This window comes from Lytechinus variegatus, chromosome 6 (genome assembly GCF_018143015.1).
Source record: "Lytechinus variegatus isolate NC3 chromosome 6, Lvar_3.0, whole genome shotgun sequence".
Lineage (NCBI taxonomy): Eukaryota > Metazoa > Echinodermata > Echinoidea > Temnopleuroida > Toxopneustidae > Lytechinus > Lytechinus variegatus.
In genome coordinates this window covers 11499864-11523341 of record NC_054745.1, presented here as the reverse complement: position 1 = coordinate 11523341, position 23478 = coordinate 11499864, and the positions used below count along the sequence as shown (strand labels likewise).

Here is a 23478-nt window from a genome sequence, read left to right as displayed (position 1 = left end):
AAAGGGACCCACTACTTTTTTGTGATGAAAAAAATCCTTATATATTTCTGTACCATGTCGTAGCAGTGTGTGCATTTTCATGCACGTGCGATTGATTGAATACATTTTTTTAATAGCTCAGAATAAAGATCGTGTATTCTGAGCTTATGATCATTCATGGGCATTTGTTTCCTCCCAAATCCAGGGCCCCGTCTTACAAAGAGTTACGATTGATCCAATCAATCGTAACTCTATGGAAATCCATCAGTGTCATAATTTTTTCGACAGGAAATTTGCAAATTATCCTTTGTAAACAAGGAGAACATACAAAATTGTCAAGAAATCAATGACTTTTTGGATATACATTCATACCTAGATTTTTTTTTGGATCAAACATGCATTTTATGTGTTGATTTTGTTGGCTTACCATAGTTGCGATTGATTGGATCCATCGCAACTCTTTGTAAGTCGGGCCCCAGGGGCCCATTGCAGAAAGAGTTGCAATCAATCGCAACTCTAAAAATCATGCGCAACTCTAAAAATCATGCGCAACTTGATTTTCAACCAATCAACAGCGCGCATTTGGTACTTGCGATTGATTTCTTGACTTGCGTTTAAACGCAACTCTTTCTGCAACGGACCCCTGGCTTACAAAGATCAACTACATCTACAGACACAGTTTTTCCATAAATTCAAAACAAATTTCCCGAAACTGAATCCCAAAATTTTCCGAAATTCATAGACATTAGATTTTCCTCGAATTTCCAAGTTTGGTTATTAAACAAATCTTTGACAATGTTACAGCATGCTTAAACTTGGTCCAAGTGACCGAAATCAAGGACTTTAGCCTTTATTGTTCACGCCCTTTTTTAAAAATAGGAATTTTGATTTAACTATGAGACAAACAATTCTTTAAATATTGAAAGTTGTTACGTTTAATTGTTGATTGTCATTTTCGGAGTGCCGGAATTTACTTTTTTTTTCTTTCCCCCCAAATTACTTGAAAATTATCCGAATTCGGGTAATTTCCTTCAAAGTGGAAACACCGTGGACGGCTGGCAATGTCAACATCTTTAATGAAAAAAAAAATCTTCAAAATTATATATTGGAATCATTCCCCGTTCTCTTTAAGATTTAGTGTGTCTTTCTGTTCAAGGAGATTGTGCACATTTCCTGTAGTATTATGACATTGATGGACCTCCACTGGCGTACCTAAGGGAGGGGGCAGACGAGTCACAACGGATCAAAAGGACGTGCCCTCCTCCTTTTGAGAAGCAAATAAATAATTTGTAATGTAATCATGCAATGAAAACAGACGTGTGCCCCCTCTTTTGAACATGTCAAATTTTCCTGGTACTTTTTTTTTTGCTTGTCAATTTTTTTGTGGTACGAAATCCTTTATTTGTGATTGAAGACCTTTTTTTCGCATACGAAATATCCTCGAAAAAAAATTGCCCCCCTTTTGGAAAATCCTGGGTACGTCGCTGTGGACTTCCATACAGCAGAAGTTGATTGGATCAATCGTAACTCTTTGTACGACGGGGCCCACGGGCATGACGGGTGTGTGTTTCATAAAGCTGTTCGCCATGTTTCGCACAACACTACCACTCCGAAAGAAACATGTTCTTACGAGCTTAGGAGCTTAGTCAGCTGCATAGGGATAAATCATTAAAATATATCAATGAAACAAAAATGCCAGGACAAGGCTGATTATTTTCTGACATTATACACGTTATATAATTAGATGGCTTCGGGAAATATAGAACAACTAAAGCTATTATGGCATGAATTGAAAGGGGGAATATAGAAGAAAAAAAATTGGTGGGGGGTCGTGGTCTAGTTGTTAAGGACTCTCGTCCAAGACCTAAAGAAGAATTATGCGGATGGATCACTCTATTCAGAGTCATTGATATAATGGCTCTGTTCTTCTTAGAGGTCCAATGATGAATTATTAAAGTTTGATCTCATTTTTCGATATTTATATTTTTCCCCAGAATTCACAATCCCTTCATTGTTACCGTCAATAGAGGGCGTTTATCAACAGAGCGATCACCGGATTCTCGCCTACTAACAAAGAAGAGACGATAGACAGAAAGATTTCGAGGAAAAAGGTCTTATCTATTGAAAATAATACAAATAAAATCATTATATTGATATGAAAACATTTCGATTGGAGTATACAATCTTATTTTTGTTTGATAGCGCATTTAGAAAATCAACAACAACAACAACGCTCCTAGAAACCTCAAACTGAAGATTAAGTTACATCCGATTTTTATGACATTTTCAGCTAGCGTTATGGCTGTGATTGTTCTATGGATTCAAATCAACCTTTTGTTGGGGTGGACTTGACCTTTAAAGTGGTCCACTGATTCTCCTTCTGAAACATTCCCAAGCAGAGGCGTATTGATGGGGGCGCTGCCCCAACCCCCCCCCCCCCCCCCCTCACACACACACACATGATTTTCACGTCTAACAAAAAAAGTGAAAACGAAAATGAAAGATATACTATTTTTTCCGATTTTGACTATTGTATCAAAATCTTTCACAAAATTTGAGCTTTTCAACAAAATGTCAACATTTTTGTTTATAGCTCGCTTCACTCGCAACATTCACTTTAGTGAAGATATCAAGCCCATCCCTCTGTTCTTTTAAAAAGAAACTTAACAATAATTTTCTGAAATCATGCGCAGGTCATTATTTCCTCAACTTGGAGTAATCATATCAATAAATTCACTATTACATGCCTCCTTAAATTATTTTCTTTTCTTTTTTTATCCGCGCGTTTAAGTCCTGCATGCTTTTTATCTTTCTTTATCTGTTTTCCCTTTTATTTTCAAATCCCTTGTGTCAGTGTGCCATGTTTATTGTTCTTCATTTTTGTTCTGCAGGGGTCCGTTGCAGAAAGAGTTGCAATCGATCGCAACTCTAAAAATCACGCGCAACTTGATTTCCAGCCAATCAACAGCGCCCATTTGGGACTTGCAATTGAATTTTTTGACTTGCGTTTAAACGCAACTCTTTCTGCAACGGACCCCTGTTCTCTGTTTTGTAACCTCCGTGTCCGTCTTCGTAGGCAATTCTGAAATAATGATTTAGAGGGGTCCACACAATGCAAGCACAGCTTTGTAGTGGATCCCTCCATTTTCTCTGAATTCTATTTTATAATGTTTATGATATTCTGCTTATACATGTATACAATACTTTGTTTTGTTTCACTTATGAAAAAATATCATATACTGTACATGCCTCAATTTGTATCGTCTGTATAAGTTAATTGTAATTATTTCGACCACTTTACGCTGTTCTGTTGAAAATGAATAATTGAAATTGAATTGAAAAATATCTCGCCCACTTTAAATTTGTTCCCCATTGCACCATTGTTCCATAAAATATTGATTTCATCCCCATAGTAAATCTTTAAGAATGTTTTGATAACTGGATGAATAAGATCGTACTTAAAAGCTCCGAAATGGGTGTTTGATATTTATTTTGTTAAAGGAGAGAAGAGAAATGTGAAATTGCTTCAAGACGTTACAAACAAGTTAGCTCTTGGTCATCTTTGGTACAAAAGATACAAATAAATAGCGTCCTCTATAGACCGGGACCGAGCTGATGGTTCAGATCGAGCTCTTACTGAAGTTGTTTCAGGCAACCCCCCCCCCACGCAAAGTCTCCGTCATTGGCGTACATAATGGAGGGGTGTGGGTTAGGGGCTTGTCGAACTTTTGGGTGGATGAAAACTTGCCGGCTGTCAAAGTATATACAAAAATTTGATTTTTTTTTTTACTGAAAAAGGTTCCAAATTTTTCCTCGCTCGTTGCTTTTGGTGATTTTTCCTCATAAACGCATTTTTTGGCACACTGGCGTACCTAGGGTTTTCCAAAAGGGGGGCAAATATATTGGAGGATATTTCGTCCGCGAAAAAAAAGATCTTCAACCAAAAATCAAGGATTTATTACCAGAAAAAATGACAAGCAAAATAAACTTTAATGCATTGTTTTCTGTTAATTTGTATCTGATAAATATCAATTTGTATAATGTTTTGATGGAAATAAAATAAATAATTGAACTTACTTGACTTGAATTGAAAACAAAATTTGATTGATTAATTTGTTTAAGTAGTTAAATTTATTAATTTAAGTAGGATTTACGTTAAGATTTGGTCATATGTAAAATTTGATAATATCCAGTTTTTGTTGATATAAGAAAATAAAATTCGAATCCGAATCTGAGCCTGAAAGTCTCTATACGCTTGCTTTTTTAGGAAGGGGGGGGGGGTAAATATTAAAGTTTAAACTCATAAAAAATGTGGCTTACACCCACTCCCAACTAATTCAAATTGGTCTACGTTGTGTTACATAAATCATAACGTATAGTGGTCTGACCACATATTGAAAAAAAAATGGGCCTACCATTTTTCGAACATTATTAATTCTTTATATTGTATATTATTCAATAATAAAGTCACCACATGATCTGTATAAAAGGTGGAATCTGATATCGTTTTGTTTTTCGTTTTCAACACATCATCTTTTTTACGAACGATTCATCTTTTCATTTTTTTGTAAACATAAAATATTTAAAGTGATTGGTTAACTTTGGTTTGACTTTTAAAAAGTCTGAGCTAGAAGGTCACACTTGTCACCTGTGTCTGTGATATGTTACAAAAATGAAGCCCAGAAAAAATTGCGTTCGAAAATAATTATTTAGTGCTTCAAAAATTGAAATATAAAGTGACCGGAAACACCATCTTAATTTCATCCCATACACTTATGTGTACTATTTAGGTGTCTATAAGACGCCTATTTACAAAATCGGGGTTTGCCTTGTAGTTTTCGCTTTTCATTCTCAATAATGGTTGTTTTCAGGGTTTCTTAGTTCTAATACATGCACTCTACACATGTTTCATCTTGGTTTAAGAATTTTTTAAATCGGCTACTCACAAAGTTAAACAATACCTTTAAATGTTTAAATATTACCCGGTTTTATGCATGTCCCTGGGAAGCAGGGATGCTCCTAGTAAGTCCAGTGTAAAAATAGAGAAATGTAAACAAAGTGACCTGCCTTTAGTCTAGACCGCCCCCCCCCCTTTCACTTTTTTTTTGCTTTTAAAATTTCTCGGGACCAAGATCACCTCATTTTTTGCAGAAACAACCCCCCCCCTTTTTCTTCCCATAATTTTAGTCATCAAAATATCAACATATATACAACATTTACATACACTCAGTACATGTCATACAAATACCATGCATACAGTAAAATAATACACTCCAAACGCTTATACATGTACATAACAGAAAACTTAATCAAGTAAGAACATCAACGAAAACCACCCGGTAATATTAAAATCAGCACCCCCTAAACAAAAAACAAACAAACAAAAAGTTACTTGTGTCCTAGTCATAATAGGCCTATATTCTCAAACTGTCATTTTGTTGTACTTGATTTTTGTTTGTGTGATAATAGGGTTAATATTTACAACGATGTTTTCAATTGGAGGTACTCACATGCTCCACTTCTTTTAGAAGGGCATCCTCCAATCCAAAACCTTTTCTCTTATTGTAATTCAATATATTTATTGTTTTTATCAAGATGTACGAAACTGATTTTTTTAAAGGATGTTTTATTGTATTCTCTCAAATCAAAATACACAATCACATTCTATAAACAATATGCACATTCTATAAACAATTTGTACAAACTATTTGAAACATAATTATAAATTATACAATAAATCCATTACAATATAATTATACAAATTATACATCAAAACTTCAAAAATACTAGAAATTAATACTAATGCGTTTCAGCAATTACAAAATGAAATATTAACAAAATATATGACATGATGAGAGAGAGAAAAAAAAATTTAAATGTTGTTCCACCTCCCCCCCCCTCCGTTCCCAGGTTAGGAGCATTCTCCCCTCTATGCCTATACTCTACATGGGAGGGACTCCAATTCTCCGTATTGTTTTTTTTTCTGTGTTTTTATTTATTTTGAAATTAAAATTGTAATCGATAGGAATGGAAATGTTATTTATAATTATGTATTGAAAGATGTCTGGCTTTCTGTTTATTTACATTCATGAAAAAATTATATTTTTGAGTTGTCAAGGTACTTGTAAAGACGTCAAAGTTCTATTTGTTATATATATTTTATTTTGTACATGAATTGAAGTTGTCAATAAAAACTACTCAATGCAAAAAATACATTAAACAAAATATGCTATGCACATTAATGATGGTGAGGGCAATGGACCCCCCCTCCTTCTCTAAGCCACATTCCCCGACGCCCAATCAGTACACGCCCCAATCTGGCGTTCTCCCTCAAACTCTATCTGATATAATTATCCGTTCCAGTTATTTCTTTCCTATATACCAAAACTCTCCCCGATTCACTGCCCGCAGACAATAAAACCCTTGCAAGAACTAACTCCATAAAATCAATAAGCGTAGTCGCGCCGTACAAAAGCCATTTAACAACTCGCCATAATACGTACAATAGGGACAATGGAGATAGCTATGTTTATCCCTTTTATTTTCTTTTGATGCGCGCTTTCTGAAGAATCATGGACGCTTGGTTCTATTATTTTGGCCTGTCTCTGTTATCTGTAGTTTTCTTTTGACAGTGGGGTTTGTAAAACACTCTCGTAAATTGCTAACGACACTCGAATTGGTGTTACTATCTTACGCTGAAATAGACCCCTGGGTGCTCAAGAAATCTACTTGGGATAATTGTTGATTGTATCATAATAATAATAATTGTAACAGGTCGATTTTGATGCATTATTATACGCAACTTTTTCACGGTAGCATCAATTTTGCAACACAGGCTAAAAACTCTGCTTTTCTCATAAAGATACATTCAATTCATCTATTCAACTATCAAAAGGATGAATAGTACAAGATAAAAGATTAACAAACTAGCAGAAATACAAAACAAAAAATGGGGACCAAAGGAGAAGCAATGCTTATAAAAAGGTTTCACTATACATTACAAATAACCAGTGTGAAGATAGTAGAAATCGCATGTTTATAATGATTATAAAAACTGCAAAATAATACGATTTGATGAATGATTATAAAGTTTAAAAGAGTGAAAATATGTACAAAACCCCACTTAATTATCATAATTATCATTTTACGCATAAAACGTACATCGATCCACATTTTTTTTCAAACGGTAGCTGCACTAGAAAATGTCAGTGAGAAAAAAAGGTGCGCGAAAATAACCAGGTCGTAAAACTATATGACACTCATTTTTATTAATTATTATTTTGTAAACTTATACAGTACGATATTATATAATTATTTTGGGATACGTTATGTTCAGATCATACAAAATAGTATATTATGTTAAGAGAAAAAAACTCAAACATTTATTCATGAATAATTTGTAAATGGATCAATAGAAACTATCTATTCGGGTCAATCATGATTATTTTGTTGAATTGTATCGGTCATGTAAGGAACTAAATTTTTTGAGGGCTAGACATTATGTATGGGGTAATAGAAAAAAAGCTGTGAGAAGGCAAAGCGAGCGAGCAAAAATGTTGACCTTTTCATTACAAAACTATTATTGTATGATAGAATTTGCCATAACATTCAGAATAATATTTCACATTTTCCTTTCCTTTCTGTGATTAGCGTTTGTGATTCTAATCATGTTCTAGTTTGGTTTCACACGTGCTAAGAAGTTCTGTAGTAGATAATTTGTTTGTTTTTTGCCAGTCCGCGATGAAGAAGGAACCTTTTTTTTCCCGGCGTCAAAATAGTCAATTATCTTGGGAATTACAATTTTTGAGGCGCCAACCACCCCTGACTCTAAGATCGACTGGTGATCTTTTCTTGTGGTAAATGGTATAATAAACTGGCGAAGGTTTAGCGCGTAAGAAATGATCACTAGCATGCAGTCGTTCTTCAAGTCGCTCCTTACGAACAGCATATTATGAAACGACCCCCAGGATTCATAATGTTTCTCTCAAACAGGCGCGTAGCCAAGGTGGGGGGCGGTCGCCCCCCAAAAAAAAAGTCCCAAAAAAGAAGGAAAAAAGAGAGGAGAAAAGGAAAAGGGAAGGGAGGAAAGGGAAGAAAGGAAGGTAGCTTTGTGGTTTTTTTTATTCTTTATTTTTTTCTCAAAAGAGAAACTCCTTCACTCTTCTTGCTCTAAATTTATATATGAATTTTGCTTCCGCGCTGCGCGCGGTTAGATGACAATATTGAAGTTCTCCATTGTTTACCCACCTTTTCTCTAACCCTGTTTTTCCACCTCAGCTATGTGCTTCTTGCCAGTTAAAGTCAAAATTGTATACATTAGGGTATGAATTTGAGTAAGGTTAGACCGAAGTAAATATATGAAGTTATCTTTTTTTTTCAATTGATCGCGCAACTTCTGGTCTGGTCGGCTCCGGGCGGATAAAATCTTTATATCAGTTTCTGCCGTCACCTACATAAAGTCAACTTCTCCCGCTTTTCAGCTCATTACTAAACAACCATAATTTTGGGGCAGACAGGTTCCTAATTTCGTTCGTGTCGTATTAAATAAAGTACAATATTTTTTATCAAATTGTATTAAACTTCATTTCCCTGAATACAGTCATCTCCTGTCCTGTTTTGCGCCCTCAGTTTGAAATTTTGAATGACACTTAAGTTTCTTTATATTCAAAATGAAGCGCCTCAGGATAAGTCCAAAAAAATTAGGCATTCTTTTTTATATAGACAGATAGTTTCAATAAATCGCAGAAGTTTCAACTATTTGCGCACTATATTCCTTGTAATGAAGTTCAATAATCTTAGAAAATCAATTGAATTAGAGCCGATTGGGTATATTCATCTACATTTGATGAAACGTCCGCCCTTTGAAATTTCAGAGTTTCATTGCTCTGCGCGGGGAGGAATATCGTCCTCTACCAATCTTCTCCTCTGTTTTGCGAGTTAAAAATATGCACTGTTGCTAAATTGTTTGTAATCAATGATCTGATCTTTCCAAAGAAAGTATTCACTATAGGCCTATCTTTGAGAAAACCCTTTTCTCGGGACCCTTTTTATGGCAAGAAAAATTGATAAAACGCTTTAGCTTCCGCGCTTCGCGCGGATTTATTGTCATTATAATTTCCTCCATTGTATACCTCTTTTGTGCATTCACAATCATTTGAAAACAAGGTTCAAAATCGCAATATAGTCAACCGAATTGGAGGTAATAGAGACAAGAGAAACGGCTCCTTTTCATTTTAATTTATGAAACACTTAAAGCTTCGCGCGGGGGGGGGGAACTCCCCCTCCCTGCACCCACCCCCTGGGGAGCGCGCTTCGCGCACTCTGTAAGTGTTAGCACGCTTTGCGTGCATTTACCGCCCCCTCCAAAATGAAATCCTGGCTACGCGGATGCTCTCAATAATTACGATATATTAATTGCGTACCCTAAAAATATGTAGTTTATAAAAAGAGGACCATCATAAAAAAAATTGGATAAAAAATAGTGTGTTTAGTCATTTTTGTAGGTGCCAGTGTATTCAAGTATCATGAAGGGAGCTAACTCGTTACAAAGTCATGATCAATTCATGTATTTCATATGCCCATTTTTTTCCCTTTCTCTTCCAATTTATATTATTTTTATAAGCTGCCAAATAGATTCGCATTCGGGATATTAAGGTGAGTAAAATATCATAGCATAATTACTACAATAATGATATCATTACAGGTCCTTTTACCGTTAAAAAATATTCTTTTTATCATTTTTCAGTCTATGATTTTTTTAAAGAGGATGTTTTACCTCGCTCGCTACTCTCGCTCGTACCAAAATTCACCCTGGTGAAGTGGTTCTGATTCTCGCCTAGTTATCTTCCATTTCTACCTCTTTCTCTTCTTACTATTTTTCTTTCCTTTCTCTCCCTAAAAAAAGAGTTGGTCGACAGTCCACTGCAAACCTTTGTTCGGAAGGTACGGACTTCAGAAGTAAAGTCTATGATGATGATGATGATGATGATGGCGACGACGATGAATAAGAGGAAGATGATGAGGATGATGATGATGGTCCTGCATGAATAATGATGATGATAATGATGACGATGATGAATATGAGGATGATGATGATGTTGGTCACGATGATAATAATAATGACGATGATGAATGATGATGACGACAATGATGACAATGATGGTGATGATGATGATGATTGTGATAATGATGCTGCTGTTATCGCTGCTGCAGCTGATGATGATGTTGGTGATGATGACGATGATGATTCGTACATCACCATTTATATGTGATATAGGCTATATCGAGGCACTGGTTCGATCCCACAGTGATTATGTCACATATAATTCCGTATCATAGTCGTAAACATGATCGACTCTGTTCAAGCCGGCCTTTTGCATTGATCATTTTCAAATTACGTAGTCTATATTTCATGTGTTCAATTGTTTTCTTTTGTTGTTTTTTTAAGAGGGGGCTATTTGTTGCTCAATCTTTTTTAATTCTAATACAGTAGATGATACCTCGACTGATTTGACTGTATGTACTAGGAGCAGTGGCAAATACAACAGACATGTCCTACAACGAATCCTTACATAAATTTCCATTTCTCTGTGGGTTTTCGTCATAATTTTATGTCTAAACATGTTTTTTTTAAAACATTTGTATGATAAACACTTTTCTTAAAACTGTGTATTCTATAATGTCCAAATGTTTGGAATTGATTAATAAAGTCTTTCTAAATAGTTCTTCGACTGGTAAAGTTATAATAAACGTAATACAATAGGATGTGCCGAATGATATTATTGGTTCTTCATAAGGAAAAATAAACAGCGCTATTTGCAAAGTATCAAATTTGATTCGTAAAAATGGCTTGGTTGTATCTCATTTCAAATCGACATACAAGCACACGCTAGATTTAAAAAAAAACATTGATTTACTATTTGTGACACACCTGTTAATTACTGCCTTCCCAATGGTATCAACCCTTCATCAAAATTCCCTTCTAGTAAACCAGCGAAGCCTGAAAGACTTTGCTTGCTGTAACCATTGTTAGAGAAGTCATACACTGTTAGAACAGCAAAGGGCTCACCGCCCCCCTAAACAAACAATTAGTAAGAAAGCTCTTTTGAAAGATTTCCGAATGAGTATAAAAAGCAAGAACGATAATGAAAGCAGTGTCGAAATTCCATTGACTACATTCAATGAAATAAAGTTTAGCAAGCCTTACGCCAAATTCTCTGTTGATAATTAGGTCTTTTAAGTTAATTGGCCAATCATATCGCACGGTTCGTTTCACGTGACCCTTGCTCGACCTCGCCGAAGAAACGTCGATTGTCATTGAAGTGACATCGGTATAGTCTGCGTCCAACTGAGGGACAAAGCCAAGTGTTAAGTTTTTATCAGAATATGATTATTTGAAAGTGAAATTCAAAATGTGTGATATTATCGAAAAAGGTTCAATCGTTGATGGGATTTTTTTTGGTTAAATATTATCGAGGCAATGTACAAATATCATTTAAATATTATCCGCATACATGGATCGTTTACCCCCTATTTGCTTTACAATAGATTATTCCAAACCTAAACCTAGAGGGGGAAAATGGCGCCCACCAATGCAAGGATTAAATCCAGTTTCAAACAGTGATTTCAACACCTTCTTGACGTATATGCTCTAAGTTCAAGGTTCGTATGCATTTTCCATTCATCCTCTGAATATAGTGTATTTTCATTTCGAAATTCTTTGAAATTTACGGTAATTACATACTTCCGACGATTCGCATGTCCGTTCGAGATTGAATTGTGTATGGGGGTCGATTTGCAGTTTGTTTATGCATAAGCTATGTGGCTGGCGTATAAACTGCATTGTGACGGGATTATAGCATAGCGAACCCCCTTATTATACACACCGCTGCGGCTCAGCGTACGCTCATTGCTTTGTAGCGCTATAAACTCGCGATTGTGTCGGGATAAGTGTTCGATCAGACAAGATTTCATCTTATAATTTTTGTTTCCTGACGCAATATTCCTGCTGGATTTTTACTGATCTTTCCTGTAATTGAATGGATGTATATTAGGAGGATGTCACTGATCTTAAATTGGAATAATCACAAGAGTAAAATGGTAAATTAAAGGTAAATAACTTGACATGTTAAATGTTTCTGTGTGTGAATTCCTGGCAGTGCTGCTGCTAGACTTGCTGGGGAAAAAAGCATATTGATGGGACTGAAGTAAAGTGAAGAAGGCTGTAACTGTCATGTTATGTGGTTGTGTCATTTTTACGAATGAGTTGACTAAAGTTTAATTCATAAAATGTGAATTTCTCGTGTTCTGTATTCTGTGTAAGTTAAAGATTTTATTTCACAGTAAAATGTTAATTGAGCATCATGCTTGTCACTGTTTTTCACTCAGCTCTTGAGCTCTCAGTCTCTCTCTTGTAGCTGAACTTGTATAGGCCTACTTGTATAAATACAGACCTTTTCCTTTATAGAAATTAAAGAAATTTATGTTACAGTGTACATTGTAATTTTAGGTTGGTTTTCATGTTCTTGATGCAAGATTTTCAAGATATTGAATTGTATTTTAGATATCTGTGTGAAATGTGGAAACCAGTCAGATTAAGATTTGGACACATTGCCATATTAGTACCTGTTCATGGTACTGGTTACTAAAAATTTAGAACTTTGTTTTCTTTTAATATGCATAATGCAAGGCTCCACACTAACTTGTTTTCTTGCCTTGGTGGCCGGATAGGTTCACCAAAATCATTAATTTCATGTTTTTGGTGGCTCGCAAAGCAAATCTAGTGGCCCTATTTATACAATAGAAAACATTACAATTTATCAAAACTTTGGTAGCCCAACAGGACCACCTCTCTGTTTTGATCCTCCGCTCTTGAGAGATTAGCGATAAATCACGGTCAATACTCAATAGCATAAATGAGATCAAGAGTAGTACTAATCAAGAGATGATCATGCACTGGGATGAACTCTAGCTCATTAGTTAGCATGTGAAGAGTACAGGCGATGGGCTAATGAAGAATCATCTTCAAGATGGAATTGTTAACAGAATGAGGAAGGGAAGGGTCATACGGCAAGAGAATGGTGCAAGTCATTTCAAAGGGATCCTGGGTGTTGAGTGGAGTAATTCGCAGCTCGCAGGCTGGAAATGTTCGATTTACAAGCAAAAAATCAACAGAGGTAATATAACTATACAATGGTGAGAGATAAAACATATAAAATTGAATTAGCATTGATAAAATGTCAAATCCAAATTCATATTACACGTGGAGGGGTAAAAAAAAGCATAACTGCTTGTATAAATTAGCTCCCAGTCAAATGCAATTGGTAGAAATGACAATAAGTTTATTTTTACTATTGTGTTTGAAATGAAAATATGAAACAAACAAATAGGGCTATACCAAGGAGGTTTTAAATGCGATGGAGAAACAGCAAATAAAATCCCTTTGAACGAGTTTAAAACCCTCTGCAGAAAGTATGTCAGGCAAGCACTTTGCTCAACATCTCTTGCAATTGTGTAGGCAAATGATTCCGCAGCTATAGTATAGGTCCTGTATAAAACTGAAATATGCTATTGTGATGATAATTAGTTTAATATTGGTCTGGTCATAAGTTTATGTGTAGTACTACATGAAGTACAATAATTCGGAGGCATGCGAAAAATAAACTATGCAATATGTCCTGAAATATGACTCAAATATCCTCGACTGGGCATGTGCGGGCACTCACCTGGCATATACAATAATGAATAGCAATATTTTACTGACCACATTTGAAATTTTTTATCCGCCGCAAAAGATTGGAAAAGTGTTGGTTTAAGTAAAGGTTAAATTATTACTTTTTTCACTAAAGGTTCATTGATATACAGTAATCTGGGCAAATATCTCCCATAATAGTGCTTGGTTATTGATGTCTTGTTATAAAATGAATTCAAATTTCAGTTTGTTTGTTAATATGAAAGATGGAAAATTGATTCAAATGGATATTCGTAAAATTTCACTCCTTGGATTTCTTCAATGAAACCGGCGGTTACAAAGGCAGACATCAAATAGGCCCTGGCTGCCATTATTCTTCTTTTGTGCTTCTTCATTAAATGAACAGCTGCTTGAATAAATTTGTTGCCTGTCGGATGTCTAGTCATAGAATCTGCTTGGGAATACCAGGCAAGATAGACTGACTTATTTGCCTTGTGGAGAAATGCTGTAGCTGTACATTGTCTGAAAGTACATGTGAGCCTGAGTCATATCGATTATTTTGAAAACCGGTGTTCGACAGCTCTAATTCGATCGAACATCGATGCATCGAATATTGAAGGCGGGGAAAATTTAGTCTTGTTTTTGCGTCAATGCGATGCGCTTTGCATATGCACTACGCACTGACGGTATGTGCTGGCGTTGGCCGGGTGAGCGTTGCACAAGCAGATGACAGCAAAGTTCGTTTGTATTTTCCATGATCACAAAACACACAAAAAAAGGCCGGGGACCAAAGCAGAATTCTTCCCAAAATATCTTCAACAATGATATTTGCAGATGACAACATATAAGTTTAAAATGAAACAATAATAAAGACATGAATCACGCAGAGTCGATCCGAATGATTTTCGGTCAACTAGCATTCGCAGTCCATTCACCAGCCCCGTCCGCAGCTCCGTACACTCACTCTGCCGAAACGACAGGCGTGCTTGACGTCAGCGCCAGCAAACAAGTGCAATCAACTGAGAGCGCTGTAACTTGCCTGAGATTGTGTAGTTGGATCCAAAATGAGCTCCAAATAAATTTATGGGAATAAATATGTAATTTTCTCTGGATGGTCATTTGAATTGCTATTCAATGCTGATATAACGATTGTGAGGAAAGATTGTGGAATATGAGTTATGACGATGTTCGAGAATTAATCCTGATAATGACAATCCAGTTTTTTAGACGCAATTGAGCATGCGATCAAAATAAATACGAATGTTTCGAATCGAGCCCTAAATTCATCTAAATTATTACGATTTAACAAGATTTTATGGTCATACTAAGAATATTGACGATGTCAGCAAAGTACATGTATGTTATGTTCATATGGAAGAATTAATACTGGCCGGATTATGTCTATTGTTATTCCATCTCTGGACGTCTCCAAGCTCCGAGAAAATAAGCACAATGCGCATGCGTGTTCGATGACGTATGACATATTTTCCCATTCATGAAATCAGAGCCCAAAGTTGGGCACAAACTAGCTTCAAATTGATGGGGGAAAAAATCAAACGCAATTTTCTCTGTTTTGCCATGTAAAATGTTATTATATGGTGATATTACGAACTTGAACAGAGTTTTTGCATGTAGACAATGTTCGAGAATCAATCCTGATGTGATGATTATTTTTTTTAGACAAGTGCACTAGCTCGAAGTCAAGTCGATCGTCATGAGAATAATGTTCTATGGTCATGATATTAATATTGTTCATGAAAGCAAGATTTATTTTACGTTGATCGCGTCAATTTCCGGCCATTTTCTGGTTTGATTAAAGAACAGTACTGCGCATGCACGATCGATGGCCATGACTTCCATTCATGAATTCATCGTGCATAAATTATCTCGGCACGAGCAGACGAGTAAGACTCGAACTATGATCGAAATAAACTTCAAATTAATGGTGAATAGCATCATAATTACTCAATCGGTTTCATTTTGGGGGCAATAGAAATCAAGTAAGTAGTAGTAAAGTTGGACATTACTGATATTTTGATGATTGATTACATGTATGTAAACCAAACGAATCGGCCGGCCGACGTATTTTTTTTTTTCGATGCACCGATTTTGCAAAATCTGCACCGGTGTTCGATGACATCGATCGAACACCGTTTTTAAATCGATTCGACTCAGGCTTATCTGAAAGGATATGAAATATTTTACCCACAGAGAAGTGGATTATGTGGATATGCGTATCTGCTTTTATTTTTCATGATTTTTTGTTGTTTATTTTAATTCCTGAGAAAAAAGCTGTGGAAATTAAAATTAATTGTAGGTTTCCAGCATAACGGTGCTTCTTAGCCAATCAGAACTGAGGAAGGTTGTCAGATCAGACGACATGTCGTACGAAAATGTTGATGAAATGTTCCACTGGCTGCTCTTTTGCATTAGATAATTTCAGATTGTACATGTACATGAAGATAATCTTGATCAACTTGGAGCGTTGTGGCCCAGTGGATTAGTCTCCGGACTTTGAAACAGGGTCGTGGGTTCGAATCCCAGCCATGGCATAATTTCTTTCAGCAAGAAATTTATCCATGTTGTGCTGCACTTGACCCAGGTGAGGTGAATGGGTACCTGGCAGGATTAATTCCTAGAATGCATGAGCGCTGAAAGGCAGCTCAAGCTGAAGCCAGGGTAATAATAATAAGGAAAAGAATATTTCTAGATACATGTAGATGGCGCTAATTATATAAATGCCTATTTTATTCTTGAATGTTAATGTATCCCATGTACAATGCACATATTTTACCAAATGACTGGCTAGTTAACATTCATGTTTATTATACAGTGCATCCCAGAAAAACCGAAACCGTAATTCACTGTAGGGTTTTGCTTGATCATTAATTTGCTTCATGAGATGTACATGAATGGAATGATATGCTTCTCTTCTTTCATTTGAGGCCGATTTTGACATACATAATGCACATATAGTAGCTCTCTTATAACAATGGAAAGTGCTTCTAACAAAATTTCATTTGCACGATCAAATAACAATTTTTGGGTGAGTTCTTCTTGCTTTTTTTGCAAAATATGCGGAAAACATAGTTTATAGGTTAAATATCCATGTTTTCTTTTTTCATATGAATATGGGTTAAAATATGAATGACGCATGGTTGAGAAAATAGTTCACGAAAACATGCTCAATTTCTAGATACGATTGATCGTGGAAAACAATTTGTCTTCCTGTCAATTCACTGTAGACAATAGGCTAACAGTGAATGCACAGTAAAGTTCAACCTTGCCGTTGGCTTGTTATGTGTGGATTCTTTCTATTTTATGTCTTGTAAAAAGTTGAGTGAAATGATTGGACAGGGTGCTACATAAGCACTTGCCTGATTGCCCGGGGCAAGTAAAAGTTAGAGTTGGCCAAGTGTTTTGAAGTAAAGACCAAAACTACTTGCCCAAATTGGACAAGCTAAATTCTCACAGAGTAAAATGACCAAAATTAGTGTTGATGATATTGACCCTAATATTGGTCATGGCAGGCAAGATAAAATCACTTTGGAAAAAGAAATGCAATAACAAGGTAGATCAGTTTTTAGTCAAAAGAGAGAGAGAAAAAAGGCAATGGTTTACATGTATATAAAGCCGGAAATCTTTCTTTTGAAGCAGTAAAACTTTTTTTCAAGGATTTTTTCGGCAAGTGAAATAGATTTTTGGGCAAGTATATTCCAACTATCTAAAAATTTACTTGCCTGACCTGGCAAGTGCTTCTAAAAGTTATGTAGCACCCTGTTGGATGAGGCAGGAGCTGCGGAATGTTGCATATCTGGTTGCCCACTAACGAGAAAGCTAGCATTTGGTACCAACTACACAAAGCCCTGAATTGGCTTGAAAATACATGTACATGTAGTCCATACATGTAGCAGCACCAATACGGTCAAAAGATAGGGGAAGGCGGGGTAAGTTGAGCATAGGGGCAAGTTGAGCCACCAGCCCCAGGCCAATAATGAATGAGTCAGACATTGTGGTGGTGTCATGTATTGATGACCCATAGCATAACCCCTAACCCCACCACATTGTTTTCAACTTTGAAACAAAAAGTATTTTTTTAGAGGGAAAAACATGAATTTCAGCCAAAAAAGTAAAAAAGAGTGTGAAATAGATAAGTGCTTTATAAACACACACGTCTTTGAATATAATAAAGACATGATAACAACATTATTAGTACAGGTATGGATCTTCATTCTTCTCAAAGTCTTTTATATAATGGATGGATAATAAATGTGTGGATACAAAATTATCGCACTAAGTTCGGACTGGGGTAAGTTGAGCCAAACAGCATGGGGCAAGTTGAGCCATGGTAATTCCTATGGTAATGTATCTTAAAAAACAAACCATAAAAATCAATTGAAATGCTGGCTGAAAGGAGCAAATTTACATGACTGCTCTTTTCCTTTTAAAGGATGTTAGTATTTATAAAGAATTAGCAAGTGAAAAGACTTTAAACAAAAAATTGACATGCTGGTTCTCCCCTCATACATTTTGTACATAGTTTTTGTGGCTCAACTTACCCCAGAAGGTGGCTCAAACTTACCCCATATATGGGGCAAGTTGAGCCATTTGACATCGTTTTTTTCAAAGGTCACGATGACTTTCAGTGTGGGGATAGAAAGTTATATATAGGTGGAAAATTTTTCAGAAGAATTAAATTTCAAGGCAAGGTACTTATTTCGACAAGATTATTAATCATATCAATTCTAACATGCAAAAAGCAAAAACTGTCACAACTTACCCCGCCTTCCCCTAGTGATTGAAAGTACCTGTACATGTATTTTTGTCATATCATTCACTGGCGGATCCAGGGGGGGGGGGCACAGCCGGCCTGCAAGAAAATTCAAATTTGTAATGTAAAAATGCCATTAAAACAGAAGTGCCCCCCCCTTTGAAAGTGAAGACCTTTTTTTTTCTAGCCAAATTTTTCCTCAGGAAAATGTGCACCCCCCCTTTGGAAAATTCTGGAGCCGCCCCTGATATCTTTACTGCAATTATTCAAAAGAAACCACCTAAAATATCGCATTATCTTGATACAATACAAAATTATCACCCATCACTGTAGACAAGTGACCATTAGACAGAGTGCAAAATATATCCATCTGACGTACGTTTTTACTATTCCATATTCGATAGTACAATGTACTTACTATTCACTGAAATTTACTCATATCCATAGTACTATTCACTGAGATTTTAATACTCATGGTGATGAATAACAATGCAATTATCTTTGCCACATAATTACCAATAGAATGCATGATGATTAATTGATGATGTGTCGCCGATCTATAGGCTTTGGTGGTAAATGTGGCACTGGTGTGAAAGTGGTGTGTGTGTGTGTGTTAGGTACGTGCTGTGATTGAAAGTGCTCTTCTCAGTAGTTGATTGATTTAACTCAAGTATTATAGTGCTTCATTCAATAAACATTGTACATTGTAGGCCTTTATACACAAATGTATTTGCTTTGTAGGAGAGAGAAAATGTCTGCATTGATACATGTATATATTTTCGGTGTAAAAAAAATGTTCTTGAAATGTCTTTAATTGGAATGAGATACATGTAGAGAAACAACCAGAAATACTAATACATGTAAAATGCATTGATTGCCACTGCTGTGTACATGTATACATGTGCTTGCTTTTGGTCAGTTTTTCTCGTCTTTGGAGCTATTTTTCAAGAACATGAGGGTCGTTTGCACCAGCCCGAGTTTTCTAATTTGCGTGCTATTTCTGATCCGGCAAATTATCCAGATCTGAACAATCTCAAGAATATTTGTAATGGAGACGCAATTATGCTAGTTCGTAGTTACAATCTCGAGATTGCAATCCGAAGTCATCTTGGGATTATTTGCAAAATAGTGCGCTATTTTACGAATTATCCTGCTGATTCGCAGGTGCAGACGCACTCGGGGTTATTCACTGCGTTGGACCATAATGCATCGATGCCTCGCTTGAGCACGAACGGCTCTTCTTGCGATGATGGAGACTGGGTTTATTGTATCTCGGGATTAATCGCGAAGAGGGCCGATTGAGCTAAAATCTTGAGATTGAACAAACTCGGGCTGGTGCAGCACCGCCTATAGAGACCTTCAAATCTATCTTACACGCATATCATCATGACAGATTTGTGGGTAACTAGGAGGACAATCCCTATATGTACTTCAATTTCATAAATTTGTATTAAATGAAAATATTAAACTGTCTGACTTTGGAAGGAACATTCAACAAATTTGATCAACGTTTTAATACAGGGAAATAATTATAGAAATATGCTGGTTTATGATTTGCTTAAAAAACAGTTTAAAAAGTCTAATTGTTTCCATCTTATTTGTGTACAGTATGTTTCAATATTTTTCTTGTAATTCCTTACTCCTTAATACACCTCTTTACCTCAACTGGTAGTTCCTATATCGATGCCTCGAGCGTTGTGGCCCAGTGGATTAGTCTCCGGACTTTGAAACAGGGTCGTGGGTTTGAATCCCAGCCATGGCGTAATTTCCTTCAGCAAGAAAATCATCCACATTGTGCTGCACTCAACCCAGGTGAGGTGAATGGGTACCTGGCAGGAATTTATTTCCTTGAAATGCGTGTGCGCTGTAATCTTAGTAATTACGGCTGCCAAGCTACAGCTCGGGTAATAATATCCAAGTCCTTTGGAAGCGCGTAGAGACATTATTCATAATGTGATATGCGCTATACAAGAACTGTATATTATTATTATTATTATATATTGTTGACCCATAACATAGGTTGTGTTTAGGTATTATTTTATTGTATACTCATCTATACTGTAATATATTTTGGAATTACCAATGTAATCTCCTCAGAAATTACATACCGGTATACAAAGATGTACTTTTGTAGTGAGTCACATGCACTGCACACAGTTACATGTATGCATTCATGGGACAACATGCGAATATTCAGACCAAACATTTCAACTCCATATGAAACACTATTCTTGGGTTATTCACACTTTTTGTGTACAGTGTGTACATATCATTGTACATGTACATGTAATACAGCCTCCTGTCTGATAAAATCATACATGTACAGGTAAAACTCACTTTAAATGAAATGTACTATGGGATATACATGTATACCACTTTCCCTTGAAACATGGCCACTACACTGTAGGTCCATGTTATACCCTTTTCATGAACCCATCCTCCAATTAGCCGCCTAAGAGTAATGCGGATAATTCAATAAAAATTGCGTTCACAAACTCCGAAAATAATCCGCACTATTTTTACGAGCGCCCGTCCTGAAAAAGGTGGATAATCATCATGACAACTGGACACGCCCCCTCCGATGCGGTGGTGTTGGAAAAGGGTGACCTTGTGACCGCACCATGGCAATTATCCGCATTATTTGGAAATGCGTTCATAAAGTCAAAATCTGGTCCCGATGCTGCTATTATGCGGATAATAGCAGCATCAAAATAATGCGGATAACTCTGGTCCTCCTCCAATTTTACGACCAAATTATGCTGCTACATGTATTAGCCGCATAATTGGGTTTATGAAAGGGGTATTAGAATCAAGCCCCTGCCTAAGCATTGTTTTTTTTTTCTCTTTAATAGCTTACATGTACATGTATATGGTGTAGTATCATTCAGCAGTGGATATTTGCGCCTTGTGTATGCATGTGTTTGAGTTTTGTCAGATGTGTATCAATCAGAAATGATTATTTACGTCTGGGACGGCCCTTGAACGTCACCATCCGAAAGACGTGACCAGGGCTCGAATCATTGCATCAATTTGAAACTTCCCCACAGCTTGGATTACAGGCGCACGCCAGAACGCCCAGTTTTTAATCCTTGCCTTTTTTAAATCTTTGTTAGTCTTATGTGAAGACTATCTTGTTTATTATATTAAAGAAAAATCAGTCAGGGTCTTTGCTTGCAGACTAGTAGCATACATCTAAAATGTATGATTCTCCAGAACCATTCTTCTCCTCCAGTGACTGTATATCTATTCCCCCTGAGAGTTCTTACTAGAGAAATGACTCAGGCCTACTGCCAGGGGTGAGCTGGGTGCCAGGGTGCACTGACCCACTTTCTTTGACCTCAGGTGTCACCTTATGTCAAAGGTCACCAAGAGGTCAATGTGGTGACAGGATGATTGGATGTTATTTGCTCTGCTGAGTGGGGCTCAGGCATGGTTTCTATGCAGGGTTTGTTTGCTTCTGATGTAGCTATGGTAGTGATCACTATGAAATGAGAAAAGAAAAAAAAGCAGATGATGTTGGATCATGTGGTTGTGATTGTTTGCAGACATTCATTTCTCAGAAGCCCACAAGAGAAATAATAAGATGGAATGTCCTGACTTTGAATTTGTGAAGATTTCGAGTTGTTGTTTCTCTCTGAAATTGAAGTATGAAGATGATTGGTTAATATTTTTTGCATGCTGTATACTTTAGGAAAAGAATACCGGGTATTTAGTTTAGTCCACTGAAAAGATTCACTCACTTCAATACCCTCTTATGCTGTATGACAAGAAAGCTGAAACTATTTGGGACGACATCTACATTCATGTGGTTATCAGGCTAAAAGTTTCAATATTTTGGGGGCAAGGCCACTTTCCAGAAGGGCGCATAGATCTACATGTAGGCTACATCCCAAAGAAGGTAAATTTAAAAATGATATTCAAGGCCAGTGAAAAGGGGCAGTGAGGTAATTTCATAGTGCATCTACATGTAATTATTTATAGTGCCTTTTCATGAACATTATCATATTCCTTTTACAAGGCTCGACATTAGTAGTGGTTGCAGATTCCGGTGGCCCAAGGCTACCAAAATGAGAATTAGGCCACCAAAATTTTTTAAAAGCCAACACTTGGTGGCCCGGTTGGGCTACCAAAATTAGGAAATTGACGATAATGGTGGACCGATCGGGCCACCAAGAAAAAATGAGATTAAAACAAATATTGATTTTCACTGACTGTTGTTGAAAGCTACTGCAAATTCTTCATCTGATTTGCTGAGAGCAAATTTGTTAGTGAAAACCAACAACACTTTTCATTTTATACTGTTGTCTTGTCAGACATGTACCTGTATGCCAACCGTATTTTTAGAGTATTTGTTCCTCTTTTTTGCTATGAATACGCCAATACTTTTTTTTGGTATGATTTGTTACTTTTTCAAAAAAATCTGATCATGGAGTGTACATGTATTATACACACTAGCGCCGGTTCGACGGTCTGAGACTTGTAAAAATCACTGTCGTGCCAGTATTGTTGCATGAAAAGAACAAGTAAATTCTTGCCTATGAGCACATGTTTATATTGGTGAATTATCAAGTTTTCAAGTAGAGTCATTTCACATGTTTTTTTCACCAATCTCACTACAACAGGCTGGCGATTTATTACGTTGAGATTTTTTTCAAAAAATACTCCTTTTTTTGTCAAAGAATCCTAAGAATACCTTATTTCTTTGTTGTAGAAGGTTCACAGTTCTGCCTTGTGCCTGCTTCCTTGGTGCCTGTGATTTTTCTCATAGTAAGCCCTGCTCTGTTCATAAATCGTGAATGCAAATCACGTGCGAACGCACCCAGCATGTTCCCACCGTTGACTTCATAACTTGACAGTGAAACTGACTGGGATTGCTTGTAATAAAAATGTAATTTGTATTGCAAGGAAGTCGACCTACTTTCGACTAAGTGGTATCGGAATAATATGGACGAGAAATAATCACTGAAATTGACTTTGTTAGTGTCCTTCCTACTGATACAAAGACTACATGTAGAACGTGGAAACGAATTCAGATTCT

At 36.4% G+C, this 23478-nt stretch overlaps 1 protein-coding gene across 2 annotated transcripts in view; it reads left to right on the top strand.

Annotated features, from left to right (window-relative positions):
* The first annotated feature begins 11307 nt into the window (after nucleotides 1-11307).
* The window catches only part of LOC121417001 (collagen alpha-1(I) chain-like), a 68294-nt gene continuing 56123 nt past the window's right edge, over nucleotides 11308-23478 (top strand). Inside the window, exon 1 of one of the 2 annotated variants that reach the window (XM_041610541.1) lies at nucleotides 11308-11640. The gene's annotated coding sequence lies outside the window, so the exon portion shown is untranslated. Of the gene's footprint in view, nucleotides 11641-11689; nucleotides 12090-23478 lie in introns of those variants that run through there. The other variant, XM_041610542.1, reaches the window with a different exon arrangement.